At 61.4% G+C, this 13,092-nt stretch overlaps 2 non-coding genes and 1 pseudogene across 2 annotated transcripts; all 3 read right to left on the reverse strand.

Annotated features, from left to right (window-relative positions):
- The window catches only part of LOC147031232 (28S ribosomal RNA), an 8,485-nt pseudogene extending 1,084 nt beyond the window's left edge, over nt 1-7,401 (reverse strand).
- A 689-nt stretch (nt 7,402-8,090) lies between these two features.
- Nucleotides 8,091-8,246, reverse strand: LOC147031233 (5.8S ribosomal RNA). The gene has a single exon (XR_015055622.1). It is a non-coding gene; the product is annotated as a 5.8S ribosomal RNA (ribosomal RNA).
- A 445-nt stretch (nt 8,247-8,691) lies between these two features.
- LOC147031234 (18S ribosomal RNA) lies at nt 8,692-10,682 on the reverse strand. Its single transcript, XR_015055635.1, has one exon. It is a non-coding gene; the product is annotated as an 18S ribosomal RNA (ribosomal RNA).
- Nucleotides 10,683-13,092: the final 2,410 nt, after the last annotated feature.

Raw genomic sequence — 13,092 nt, forward strand, 5'->3', positions numbered from 1 at the left:
GTGCGCCCCCGGCGGGCCTCCCACCTATTCTACGCCTCTCAAGTCCCTCCACAGAATCGGGCTAGAGTCAAGCTCAAAAGGGTCTTCTTTCCCCGCTGATTCCGCCAAGCCCGTTCCCTTGGCTGTGGTTTCGCTGGATAGTAGATAGGGACAGTGGGAATCTCGTTCATCCATTCATGCGCGTCACTAGTTAGATGACGAGGCATTTGGCTATGATAGTTGTGCCCGCAGACCTGGTCTTGGTCATGAGCACATACTACTTTTTCTCCTCGGGGTAAGAGAATAACTCATTACCCCCGCTGAACATTCAAGGCGCCATATACATTCTATCAATCCATCTTCGTACCGCCACTTTGCACCTATTCGTGCTGACTCGCCATTAAACCCCTCGGTATAGAGGCAAGGAATCGCCAGCACCCATCTCCCTACCGTCTTGACACACCATACCTAGCGGAGAATTGCCTGGAAGTCCGATGCGTACCCAATGGGCAGTCTTCCATTCGCCATCCCGGTCTGGGCGGGGAAAGACGGCTCCTCCATCGGGCGCATCGTGTGTCCTGCCAATCTCCGCTCGCAGGGCTCGCTGGGTGGCCCGGTGCGTGCCCCACTTGACGCAGGCGCACCGTGTATCCTCCCAGCGATCGCTCTGCCTTTCAACTGTCCCTCGATCGATTTGACCAGAATCGAACATGGGACATATCACTTCTCAGGTGTCAATCCGTACGTCCTTTTAGTCACGCGGCACAATTTTGGATTGAGATGGACCTTCTACTGGCGCGGCGCGTTGCGCGTAAGCGCGGACCGCTTGAACCATCGGAACATCAAGGCGGTCTTTTCTACGACCATCACAGAGATGAGTCTTAGGTCGGCTTTTGTGAGACCAAGTTCGCGGAGCAAGGTAGCCGATTCCGGCGCCCAAACTCCGCGCCAACTCAGGGTGATGGTAGAGACAAGTGGCACATTTTCACTTTCAAACTTGTTCCTTACCCAGTCGAGGACTTCCGGAGTGTCGTAGTAATTCCTTTTTCTGACATGCTCGTCCGACAACTTGAGAGTATCACTTTTTATTTGGGTATCCAGTATCACCGGTTTGCCGTTCTTTTCTGCAATAATATCCGGTTTTCGGATACCCGCCGGTGTTGGAATCCTCGGCTCCTCAATAACCACGAACCCACGCTGTCGCAGCCGACCACATGCGAAGCGCGAGACTGCGTCATGTCGCTGGACCGTTCCACCATGGGTTCGAATACATGCTTGGGAGATGTGATTTAGAGATTCCTTTGCACGACAACCCGCATCACACCATCCTTCATTTCCCTGTCCCCGTCTACCACGGCTCGACCTGGATCCGGTGGGGAGCAGATTGCCCCTCACTTTCACCGAGTCGATGAAGGCTCTACCGGATTGGAGCCTAGATCGACCGAGAACCCAGTCATTTGGCTCCGGTACTCTGCTCGCTTCCAGTAGACCTCGCCCGTCCACAGCTTGGTGCAAAAGTTTGGCCGTGATAACGTCCGCCTGCTTGATAGACCTGGGACGCTCTCCACCGTAATGCAGGTTGTACGTGTTCCGGCTCCTCACCACATCACCCAGTTTCGTTCTGATGACAGCCCTTACGTATGGGCTGTCCGATTGTTCAAGCCCTCGCATCCTTCTCTCTCGCAAGATGGGAATCGTCACTGAGAACTGGGGCAAGCCCAGTCCGCCATCCGCCGACCGGGCATGAAAGTACGCCACAGGAGTATCCTTTGGCAACCTCAGCCACAGTCTAATATGATGGCGCATTTGCACATCCAACTTGCGGAGAGTCCCTCTTCTGGCTGCTCCCAGGACTAGGCCGTGCTGGAGCTGGGGTATGAGGTGGTCTCGCAGCATAAACATTCTCTGTTGAGGCTTTATGGGGGCTCGCCTTAGGTTCCTCAGCCCCTTCTCGAGGGCGGAGCCATCAGATGGCGCCGCTCCGCGGGGAAGGAACTGGATACCCAGATACTTTAACTGGCTCGCAGCATCTAGCACGCTTAGGTTTTGCTGTCCGAGGTAGAACACTTCAGAAGTGTCCACTACGTATCGCTTCGCCTTTGCGTCGATGGTAATCGCTAGAGTCGCGGATTTCTCCACGTTCAACACCAGACCGGCCGCAGACAGACGGGTTTGCACCGCATCCATAGATACACTGTCTAGCGGCACGGCCTGGGTTCACGCGAATCAATCTTTGAATCGCGGCGAACTCAGTTTTGCGAGCCTGCCTCCTGGCCACCTCGTTGCCCCCGCCCCGAGCACGGGTGGGACTATTATACTTACTGCCAATTCCATCTGTACTCTCAGTGTTCTTTCGGGCTGTCTTTCTCATACGACCCCCGGTGCCTCCGACTGGGCGAACATTGCTTCTCACACTCGATGTCATCATTCTCGCAATAGCCTCAAGCTCGTTTCTAAGTTCCTCAGGGCTAACCAAGTGCAGGCGACCGATCAGGTCATCCAGTCGGTGCTCGCTCCATGTTGTTGTCCCTTTTGGTAGCCCTTTTATATAATTCTTAATGTCATCTTGCCACTTGTCATCCATCTCACTTTCCTGGCTGGAGTCTGCCAGACCAACCTCCACATAGGACGGGGGAACCAGTTCCCTCGTTTCTATTGTGGGTGAGTTCTCATCTGTGATATTGCCAGCATCGCAGGGGGGTGCACACGATTTAAGGGGGAGCCCCGTCTGCATGGTATTTCCCGGGGCTCGCTCTCTCAATCTGGTTTTTACGAGAGCTTTGTAAGCGGGTTGCCTCCGCTTCCCCTTAATGGCCTCCAATGACCGTCCGGGCATAAACTGCATCAATGCTTGATTGATGAGTCTTACGCCATCACGTGTTAGCTGTGCCTCACGGACGGCCATGGAGTACACCTCCTCGTCGTCCCATCGCGCCTTCACCCGCAGGGGGAGATTGGACGCGTGGAACACCAAGGGGTGCGCCCTTCGTCTGTGCACCCCAAGACCGGTTTTGGTTCCAAAGCTCCGACCGCAATCCGCACACACGCACTCACGCTCGCGCCCTTGAGCCTCTTGTGGCTCAGGCGCTGCACTCTCTGGGACAGCCGCAGCGGCGGCGTCCTCAACAGTTCTGCTCATGCCCTCAGCTGGCACTGCAGAGAGTGTTAGCTGCTGGAAAGGGGAGTGCATCCCAGACCCGCAGCAAGCCCGATCTCTACTTGGTACAATCCCCGATGGGGATTGTTCCGACTCTCGCGACGTGGACGCGGAGATCTTAGGCACGTTGGGGCCAGAGGCCCGGGGCATTTCGAAACGATTTATCGCTCAATCAAGACTCGAAAACTCGTTGGTCGATATTTAGAATTCGGTCAAGAATAGGACTTATCGCTCGATCAACACTCGGATCTCTGACTCCATAAGAGAGTCATAGTTACTCCCGCCGTTTACCCGCGCGTCGTTGAATCTCATCACTTTGACATTCAGAGCACTGGGCAGAAATCACATCGCGTCCACACTCGATCGCCGGCCGTCGCGATGCTCTGTTTTAATTAAACAGTCGGAATCCCCTTGTCCGCACCGGTTCTCAGGCGACTGTCGGTCGCCGGCCGAGGCGCGCGCGCGCGCCCGGGCCTCGCACCGTCGCACCTTTGCCCAACGGCCGAGCCTCGAGAGGGAACCTCGGGAGACTCGGAAGAGGGCGCCGGACGCGGCGGGTCCGGGCGGACCGCGCGCGCGCCGCAGCCGGAGCGCTCCGCGGGAAGGCGACGGCTCACGTTCGCAACAGAGTCCCTCGCGCTCCGGGACCGCCGCCGGGCCGATCCGGCCCACGACGCCCGACGCCGACGCCCCGCGAGAGGGCACGGGCCCGCCGGCGCGAAGGCGGGGATCGATGGCGCGCGCCGACACGCTACCGCGCCCGGGACGGCGACGAGACCGGCCGAAGTGTCTCGCCCGCCCCACGCCGAGACGCTCCCCCTCTCCGCGGCCGCACGTTCGACCCCCGACGGGACGCGCGGACGACGGGCGCCGCGGCCGAGCTCCCGCCGCGAACCCCCCCCCCCCCCCGACGCACGAGGCGGTGGGGGAGAAAGCGACGGAAACGCGACCGCAAAACGCGGGTCGCCGCGCGCCACGCGGAGAGCTCGACCGCGAAGGTAGAGAAAAGACGCCCCGGCGAGGAGCGGGGCGGGAACGCCCCGACCGGCACCCCGCACGCACCTCCCCGGACGGCGGCGAACTGCGCGGCTGCGCGGCCGCGCCGCCGAACGCACCGCCCACGCCGACGGTACGACCCGACGCCACGCCGCGTGACGCCGACGGACCGGACGACGGGCCGGGAGCCCCGCGGCCCCGGGAAACGAACGAGGCTCGCCCGACCGCGAGCGCGTCCCCGTACGCCGCTTCGCGCCCCGGCTCGACCGACCCAGCCCTCAGAGCCAATCCTTGTCCCGAAGTTACGGATCCGGCTTGCCGACTTCCCTTACCCACATTGTTCCATCGCACCAGAGGCTGTTCACCTTGGAGACCTGCTGCGGATATGGGTACGGCCCAGAGCGAGATTCAGTCATCGCACCCGGATTTTCAAGGGGCGGCGAGGGCCCGCCGGACGCCGCAGGAGCCGCGACGCTCTGCAGGGCGCGGGCCCCTATCTCGGGTAAAACCCATTCCAGGGCGCCCGTCCCTTCACGAAGAAAAGAAAACTCTTCCCGGCACCTCCGCCGCCGTCTCCAGGCGCGCTTTGCGTTACCGCAACGTCGGGCGGCCGCGACGAGCGCGAACCATCCCCCGACCTTTCTCCGCACTCTGGGTTCGGGGATCTGAGCCCGATTCCCTTTCGCTCGCACCGGGGCGGATGGGAGACCATCGCCCAACATCGTCCGCGAGGCCTTCGCCCGTCACTTAGGACCGACTCACCCATGTCCAAGCGCTGTTCACATGGAACCCTTCTCCACCTCGGCCTTCAAAGTCTCTCGTTTGAATATTTGCTACTACCACCAAGATCTGCACCCGCGGCGGCTCCACCCGGGCCCGCGCCCAAGGCTTCAGCGCCACCGCGGCGGCCCTCCTACTCGTCGCGGCGTAGCGCACGGACCGCGCTCCGCTCGCTCCGCGTGCGCGAAGGAACGACGCGTTCGAAGGTACATCGCCGGCGACGGCCGGGTATAGGCCCGACGCTCGAGCGCCATCCATTTTCAGGGCCAGTTGATTCGGCAGGTGAGTCGTTACACACTCCTTAGCGGATTCCGACTTCCATGGCCACCGCCCTGCTGTCTCGACCAACCAACACCTTTTGCCAGGGCTCCGATGAGCGTTCGCGTTCGGCGCCTTAACCCGGCGTTCGGTTCATCCCGCAGCGCCAGTTCTGCTTACCAAAAGTGGCCCACTGGGCAGCTCGCATTCTTCGCCCACGCGCCACGCTCGCGCGCGGCGCGCGCGCCCGGCTCCGAAGCTGCGAGCCGGGCGTCTTACCCATTCAAAGTTTGAGAATAGGTCGAAGCCGTTTCGGCCCCGATGCCTCTCGTCAGTCGCTTTACCGGATAAAACTGCGCATCCAGCGAGAGCTCCAGCTATCCTGAGGGAAACTTCGGAGGGAACCAGCTACTAGACGGTTCGATTGGTCTTTCGCCCCTACGCCCGGGTCGTACGATCGATTTGCACGTCAGAACCGCTGCGGGCCTCCACCAGGGTTTCCCCTGGCTTCGCCCTGCCCGGGCGTAGCTCACCATCTTTCGGGTACCAACAAGTACGCTGTGGCTCCGTCCGCCTCCGCCGGCTCGCGCCGGACGGAGAGCGCAGGACGGGCCGGCGGTGCGCCTCGCCCCTGCCACGGCGGCGAGGATCCCGCCCGACGGTGCCGCGCGCCAGCACGAGGGGAGCCCTCACCGCTTGCCGGCGGTTCGGGCCGAAACGGCGCGAGAAGAGACGCGAGAGGGTGCCCACCGAGAGAGAGGAGGCGCGAAGCCACCGGACCCGAGGAGCACCGCGCTCGCGCCGACACCCGCACCGCCCGACCCGGCCGCCGAGCGGACGGGACGCCTTAACCCGACCGCGCGCGCACACCGCACACTTTCATTGCGCTTCCGGGGTTTCTTTCGAGCCCTTCGACTCGCGCACGTGTTAGACTCCTTGGTCCGTGTTTCAAGACGGGTCGGGTGGGATTCCGACCCTCGCCGCAGACCCCGAGCGCCGGGGACCGCACCGCCGACGCGCGACACTACACGCCCGAGGAAAACGCGCGCGCGCGCGCGCGGCCGGAAAACCCGCACGGGGAGACGACGGGCCCCGGAGGACCCGAACCCCCCCCCGATCCCTAAGGAAGGGCCCCGACCGACGCGCGAACCACGAAGCCCTCGGCGCGCCGGCCACGCGGACGCGGAAACGGCCCCTGCCGGAGGCGCACGGCACCGCGGCGCCGCACCGCGGTCGACGACGCACTGAGAACAGTTCGCCGCCAGTCGACGGAGCGGCGGGCGGCGGAGGCGCCCCGGACGCGCGAGACACGGCCGCTTTCGCGAAACCACGCTCGCACGCGGCGCGGCGCCAGACTTTTCTTTCCGTCCGGTTTCCCTCGGTCCCGGGGCGAGCGAACGCTCTCGCCAGGCCCCCGCGACGGGCGCGGCCCCGGTGCCTTCACCCCCGCGACGGCGCGCGAAGGCGCGCGAAGCAGAGAGCACCGGTCGCAGGCCCCGCCACGGCGCCTCGACAAATCGCAAAGCTCTCGGTCGACAAAAAAAACCCAGGCGCTCCTGGCCGCCTCCGGAACCGGTCGCGGCGCACCGCGCGCGGAGAAAGTGCACCGGGCGGCGGACGCGTCCGCCGAGGGGCGAGGCCCGCCCACACGTTGACCGGGATCGTCGAAGCGCACCCGACCCACGAGGGGACGGTCGACGCGACGGCGTCCGGGCGCGGGACGGGTGCCGCGACACCCACGACGGGCGACCGACGCCACGGCTGACTCCTCCGGGCGGACCGCGCGGATCCCACCCGTTTACCTCGCAACGGTTTCACGAACTCTTGAACTCTCTCTTCAGAGTTCTTTTCAACTTTCCCTCACGGTACTTGTCGGCTATCGGCCTCGTGCACGTATTTAGCCTTGGATGGAGTTTACCACCCACTTTAGGCTGCATTCCCAAGCAACCCGACTCCAAAGAGACCCGACCCCGGCACGTCGGGGGCCATCGCACCGGCCTGCCACCGTCCATGGAGGAGGCCCCGATCGAAAGGACTTGGACCCCCGAGCGATACCGGGAGGTGCGAGCTCCTGTACGCCACAACTCCACACGCCCGTAGTGCGGGCGGGGATTCGGCGCTGGGCTTTTCCCTGTTCACTCGCCGTTACTGAGGGAATCCTCGTTAGTTTCTTTTCCTCCGCTTAGTAATATGCTTAAATTAAGCGGGTCGTCACGTCTGATCTGAGGTCGCAAACGTCGAAGTGCTCCCGGAGAGGCACGCAGCCACCGCAGCCACCGCAGCCACCGCAGCCACGAGAGCGACGCGCTCTCCGTGTCCGGCCTCCGGTCCCCGTCGCGACTCACACGGGAGACGCGGACACTCGGATCTGGCTCTCTGCGCTCTCTCTCTCCCTCTCCTTCTCTCTCTATACGCCGCGGTCGCCACACCGACACGGAGCCGTGCGCGCACGCGCGACGAAGTCGAAGTCGAAGTCGAACCAGTCGAACCAGTCGAACCAGTCGAACCAGTCGAACCAGTCGAACCAGTCGAACCAGTCGAACCAGTCGAACCAGTCGAACCAGTCGAACCAGTCGAACCAGTCGAACCAGTCGAACCAGTCGAACCAGTCGAACCAGTCGAACCAGTCGAACCAGTCGAACAAGTCGAACCAGTCGAACAAGTCCAAGTCGAAATCGAAGCAGGCTCACTCACTCACCGGAGGGCCACCGACGACCGCACGCACGCCACGGCCACGGCGGCGGCACGACCAAACAACGCAAAAACCACAACGGTACTGCATTTCGAAGAGCCGCGACCGTCGAGCGGCCACGAACTCCCATTCGCGGGAACGGCGCAAAGCGCGATGCGAGGCCTGGCCCACCGAAGCGCGAAGCGCGACGCGCGACCAGGACTCCCGTGCTCCCGATCGATAATCGAGCGACCCTCAGACAGGCGTGGCCCCGGGTGTGTAGCCCGGGGCCGCAATGTGCGTTCAACGTATCGATGATCAGTGTATCCTGCAATTCACACCAGTTCTCGCAGTTGGCTGCGTTTTTCATCGACGCACGAGCCGAGTGATCCACCGCTGTGAGTCGTTCCAAGACGATGCTTCACGAAACACCGACGACGAAGTTGTGCGGTAGCGCGACCCCGCGCCTCCTCTCGCGTCGGTGGGACAAAACTTCATCGCTCCATCTGCCTCGCCATGGCGTTCCCTCGACGACCGAGTCGTCTCGACGGACGCACGCATCACCTCGACCGCGGTGCGGCGAGAAAGAAGAGGCCCTCGCCGCCGCGGCGCAGCCGCGCAAACGACGACGACGACGACGACGACGACGACGACGACGACGACGACGACGACGAGCGCTCTTCGACACCGCGGCGAAGACACATCAAGGGGAAAAAGAAAAAAAAAAATCCTCGCCGACGCACCTCCGACACTGCGTCGACGGTCTCCATAGACCCGACGTACTCGAACGAGGGCGCTCCGTGCTGTCCCATCGGCCATGCTCGTCCCGACTCGTCCCGACTCGTCCCGATAATGATCCTTCCGCAGGTTCACCTACGGAAACCTTGTTACGACTTTTACTTCCTCTAGACAGTCAAGTTCGCTCATCTTTTCGGCGCACCGGCACGAGCCGACACGACGACAACGAGTGCCACGGACGGCCCGTGCAGGGGCTGATCCGAGGATCTCACCAAACCGTCCGATCGGTAGTAGCGACGGGCGGTGTGTACAAAGGGCAGGGACTTAATCAACGCGAGCTGATGACTCGCGCTTACTGGGAATTCCTCGTTCGTGGGACACTGTCTCAAGCCCCGGTCCCCATCACGGACGGGGCTCAGCGGTTTACCCGAGCCTGTCGGCGAAGGGCGAGGTACACGCTGGCCCGTCCAGTGTAGCGCGCGTGCGGCCCCGGACATCGAAGGGCATCACAGACCTGTTATTGCTCCATCTCGCGCGGCTTGCAGCCGCTCGTCCCTCTAAGAAGTTAGTCCGCCGGCCACGACGGGGTCGCGGAACTAGTTAGCGTGTCGGAGTCTCGCTCGTTATCGGAATCAACCAGACGGATCGCTCCACCAACTAAGAACGGCCATGCACCACCACCCACAGAATCGTGAAAGAGCTCTCGGTCTGTCAATCCTTCTCGTGTCCGGCCCGGGTGAGCTTTCCCGTGTTGAGTCAAATTGAGCCGCAGGCTCCACTCCTGGTGGTGCCCTTCCGTCAATTCCTTTAAGTTTCAGCTTTGCAACCATACTCCCCCCGGAACCCAGAAACTCCTGGTTTCCCTCGTGGCTGCCGGACGGGTCATGCCATTCGACGCCGCCCGATCGCCGGTCGGCATAGTTTACCGTCGAAACTAGGGCGGTATCTGATCGCCTTCGAGCCTCCGACCTTCGTTCTTGATTAAGGAAAACATTCTTGGCAAATGCTTTCGCTTTAGTCCGTCTTGCGCCGGTCCCAGAATTTCACCTCTCGCGGCGCAGTACGAATGCCCCCGGCAGTCCCTCTCAATCATGACCTCCGTCCCGCAAAACCAACAAAATAGGACCGAGGCCCTATTCCATTATTCCCAGCTGCGGTGTACAGGCTCTACCGACCCGCTCTGAGCACTCCAGTTTCCTCAAGGTAAACGCTTCCGGCCCGCCACGGACACTCATCCAAGAGCGTCCGCAGGGCTCCGACAGTCTCGCCGCCGGGGACGGGCGGGGACGGGAAGCGCGCCTCGCGGAAGCGCGGCACGTCCCCCCCCCCCGCGAGCCCCTGCGTGATTTCCAAATACGAGCTTTTTAACTGCAACAGCGTTCGCTTACGCTGTTGGAGCTGGAATTACCGCGGCTGCTGGCACCAGACTTGCCCTCCAATGGATCCTCGCACATGGGTTTAAGGTGCACCCATTCCGATAGCAGCGCCTCGACCGAGGCCTGCATCGGTATTTTTCGTCACTACCTCACCGTGTCGGGAGTGGGTAATTTGCGCGCCTGCTGCCTTCCTTGGATGTGGTAGCCGTTTCTCAGGCTCCCTCTCCGGAATCGAACCCTGATTCCCCGTCACCCGTAGCCACCATGGCAGGCGCGAAGCCTGCCATCGAAAGTTGATAGGGCAGACATTCGAATGAAACGTCGCCGGCGCTGAGGCCGAGCGATCTGCCGTGGTTTATCCAGAGTCACCATCCCGTGGACGGGCCCGCGCCGAGCCCCGAACCCTCCCCGGAGGAAGGGCCCCACCCGACGTAGTCACGAAGGGTAAAGGAAGGGAACGCGGGCGGGCACCGCGTCGGTTTTTGGTGCTGATAAATGCGCGCCTCCCCACGACTTCCGGGAACCTTCACCCGCGGGGACCGGCACTCGTTTGCATGTATTAGCTCTAGAATTGCCACAGTTATCCGAGTAACTTCCGAGCGCTCAAAGAGACCATAACTGATTTAATGAGCCATTCGCAGTCTCAACGGTTCCTTCCGTTCGCACTTAGACATGCATGGCTTAGTCTTTGAGACAAGCATATGCGGCTGGCAGGATCAACCAGGGAGCGGCGTGAGGAGCCGCCGCCGTAAACACCACGGCACGTCGGCACGTCGGCACACGTGCCGCGCCGGGGAGCGCCGGGAGAACCGCGCGACGACGCGCCGCGGCGGAACCCCGCCACCGTCTTTTCGTGTCGTTTCGCGTCGTGTCGTTTCCCTCTGGCGCACACGATCACGCGACATCGCTCCCGATGGCTCGGCCGCCTCGTCCCTCTCGTCCCGTACTCCGTACTCAGTATCACCCCCGCGACAACCTCACGCCGCGAACGACGTTCAACGTTCAACGTTCAACGTTCGTCCCGTACTCGGTACGCATCTCTAGCGCCTCTCGATCGCTGCACCTGTCAAAGGAAGAGTCACCGCTCCGCGCTCCGACGGGCGCGTTAACGGCAGCGATACGTCCATGACGTCGGCCAGCCGAAAACCCATGTCGCGACCGCGTCCTCGCACACACCGGCGCGCTCGGCGGAACGAAAGCGGTCAGACAGAGTCAGACCCGAGTGCCCGGGAGGCGCCGATTCGGAACAACCAAACAGTCCGACGCACCGGCACCGGCCGGGCCGAAGACACCGCCGGGTCCGACCCGGGGCAGCACGCGCGGCTTCGCGAGCGCGCGAAAAACCGTCGCGGCCACCTCGCCAGGCTCACGCCCATCGTACGCGGCGACGCTCCACCAAATCCACGGTGAGCGACCGAAGAACTCGTCGCCCAAAAACAAAAATCACACGCAACCGCATACGTCGGCCACCCGAGGAACGAGCGGACACGGCCGTCCGACCGTCGAACCTCCAACCTCCGGGCGACCGCGTACTGTCACTCGACCCTTGGTTCGTTACACTCGCCGACGAAGACCCCGTGACACGCACGGGAACCCGACCGTCGGCCGAGTGCAGCACGGAGTGCCGCACGACCACCGGTAAAACTGCTCGGACACGTCGGGCAAAGATACGACGTGAAACGCGGCACGGAGCCACTCGGCACACAAGCTCGCTCACGACGAAGACGACCGTCACGACTGCTGCCCCATTCACGGAGAAGACCCGACCGACAAAAAGCAACGGAGGGACTCCGGACGAGGGGCAGCAGCGACATCGCCAGTGAATCGCGTCGACGACGAACAACCGCTCGCCGAACTCCCAACCGCCGCGCAGCCGCGCAGCCGCGCAGCCGCGCAGCCGCGCAGCCGCGCAGCTCTCAAACACACAGTTTGTGGTACGTTCGAGGACCATGACCAACCGAACGAGTGTTCTACCTCGTCACAAGACGTGCTGACGGAAACGTAAAGGCCATCGAAACGTACGTACGCGCGAAGCGCACGGATCCGCCCGAGCATGCGACGGAAGCTCCGCTGCTCCGCTGCTCCGCTGCTCCGCTGCTCCGCTGCTCCGCCGAGCGCACGCTCCGCAGACCGAGACAAGGCCCACGGCAAACACGACGGGAATCATGATCGTAAAGCCGACCGTGTGCGACACTCTCCCTCTCTCCGGGATAGATGGTTTCAATCGCAAAGCCGCTCGTGTCCCACACCTCAAATCACACATCGCGTCACGCCGCCCTTTTGCTCGAACTCTCAACGAGCTGTTTTTGTTGCTTGCACCACTCAAGCATGTGTGCACGCATGCACGTACACACACTCGTGCATCTTGCATCTCGCATCTCGCATCTCGCATCTCGCATCTTGCATCTCGCATCTTGCATCTCGCATCTTGCATCTCGCATCTCGCATCTCCCTCACTAACGTGCAAACGAAGGACGATCGTGGCCGGCACCACCGTGTTCGAAGAGATTATCCACTTGCGCGGTCGTTACAACATCGACTGCGTGACGGTCGAGTGATTGAAATTTTTTCAACACTCGCAAAACTTCGACGAAAATACGCTATATATCTAAAGCACCGCAAACATATTTGGCTACACAAACACAAACGCACGCGCACACACACGCGCACACACACGCACGCACGCGCGCACGCGCTCGCGCACACACACACACACACGCTCGCACACACACACACACACACACACACACACACACACACACACACACACACACACACACACACACACACACACACACACACACACACAAACACTTACACCGAAGATGGAATTTTTTTTTTTTTTTTTTTTATGTTTTTTTTGTTTTTTTTTTGAACCCACCTTGTTGTGATCTTCCAAGGATTCTACCCGGCCGATTGTGAAATCCTATTTGACTTCAGTCAGAGTTTAAAGTTTGTCCGATTTCGATTCAACATCTCTTCTGTTTTAAGATTAGGAGTATATTCACTGATATACCAACTCATTTCCTCAATTACAAATTTATTCTGATCACCATAAGCACGACCAACACCAAAAAGCAATCGATTTTCATTATCATTCCTTTGTAGTTGAAATCTAATTTTAAGGCCATACAGAA

This window comes from Eptatretus burgeri, chromosome 2, assembly GCF_056783735.1.
Source record: "Eptatretus burgeri isolate ZD-2024b chromosome 2, Ebu_testis_v1, whole genome shotgun sequence".
In the NCBI taxonomy this organism is placed as follows: domain Eukaryota; kingdom Metazoa; phylum Chordata; class Myxini; order Myxiniformes; family Myxinidae; genus Eptatretus; species Eptatretus burgeri.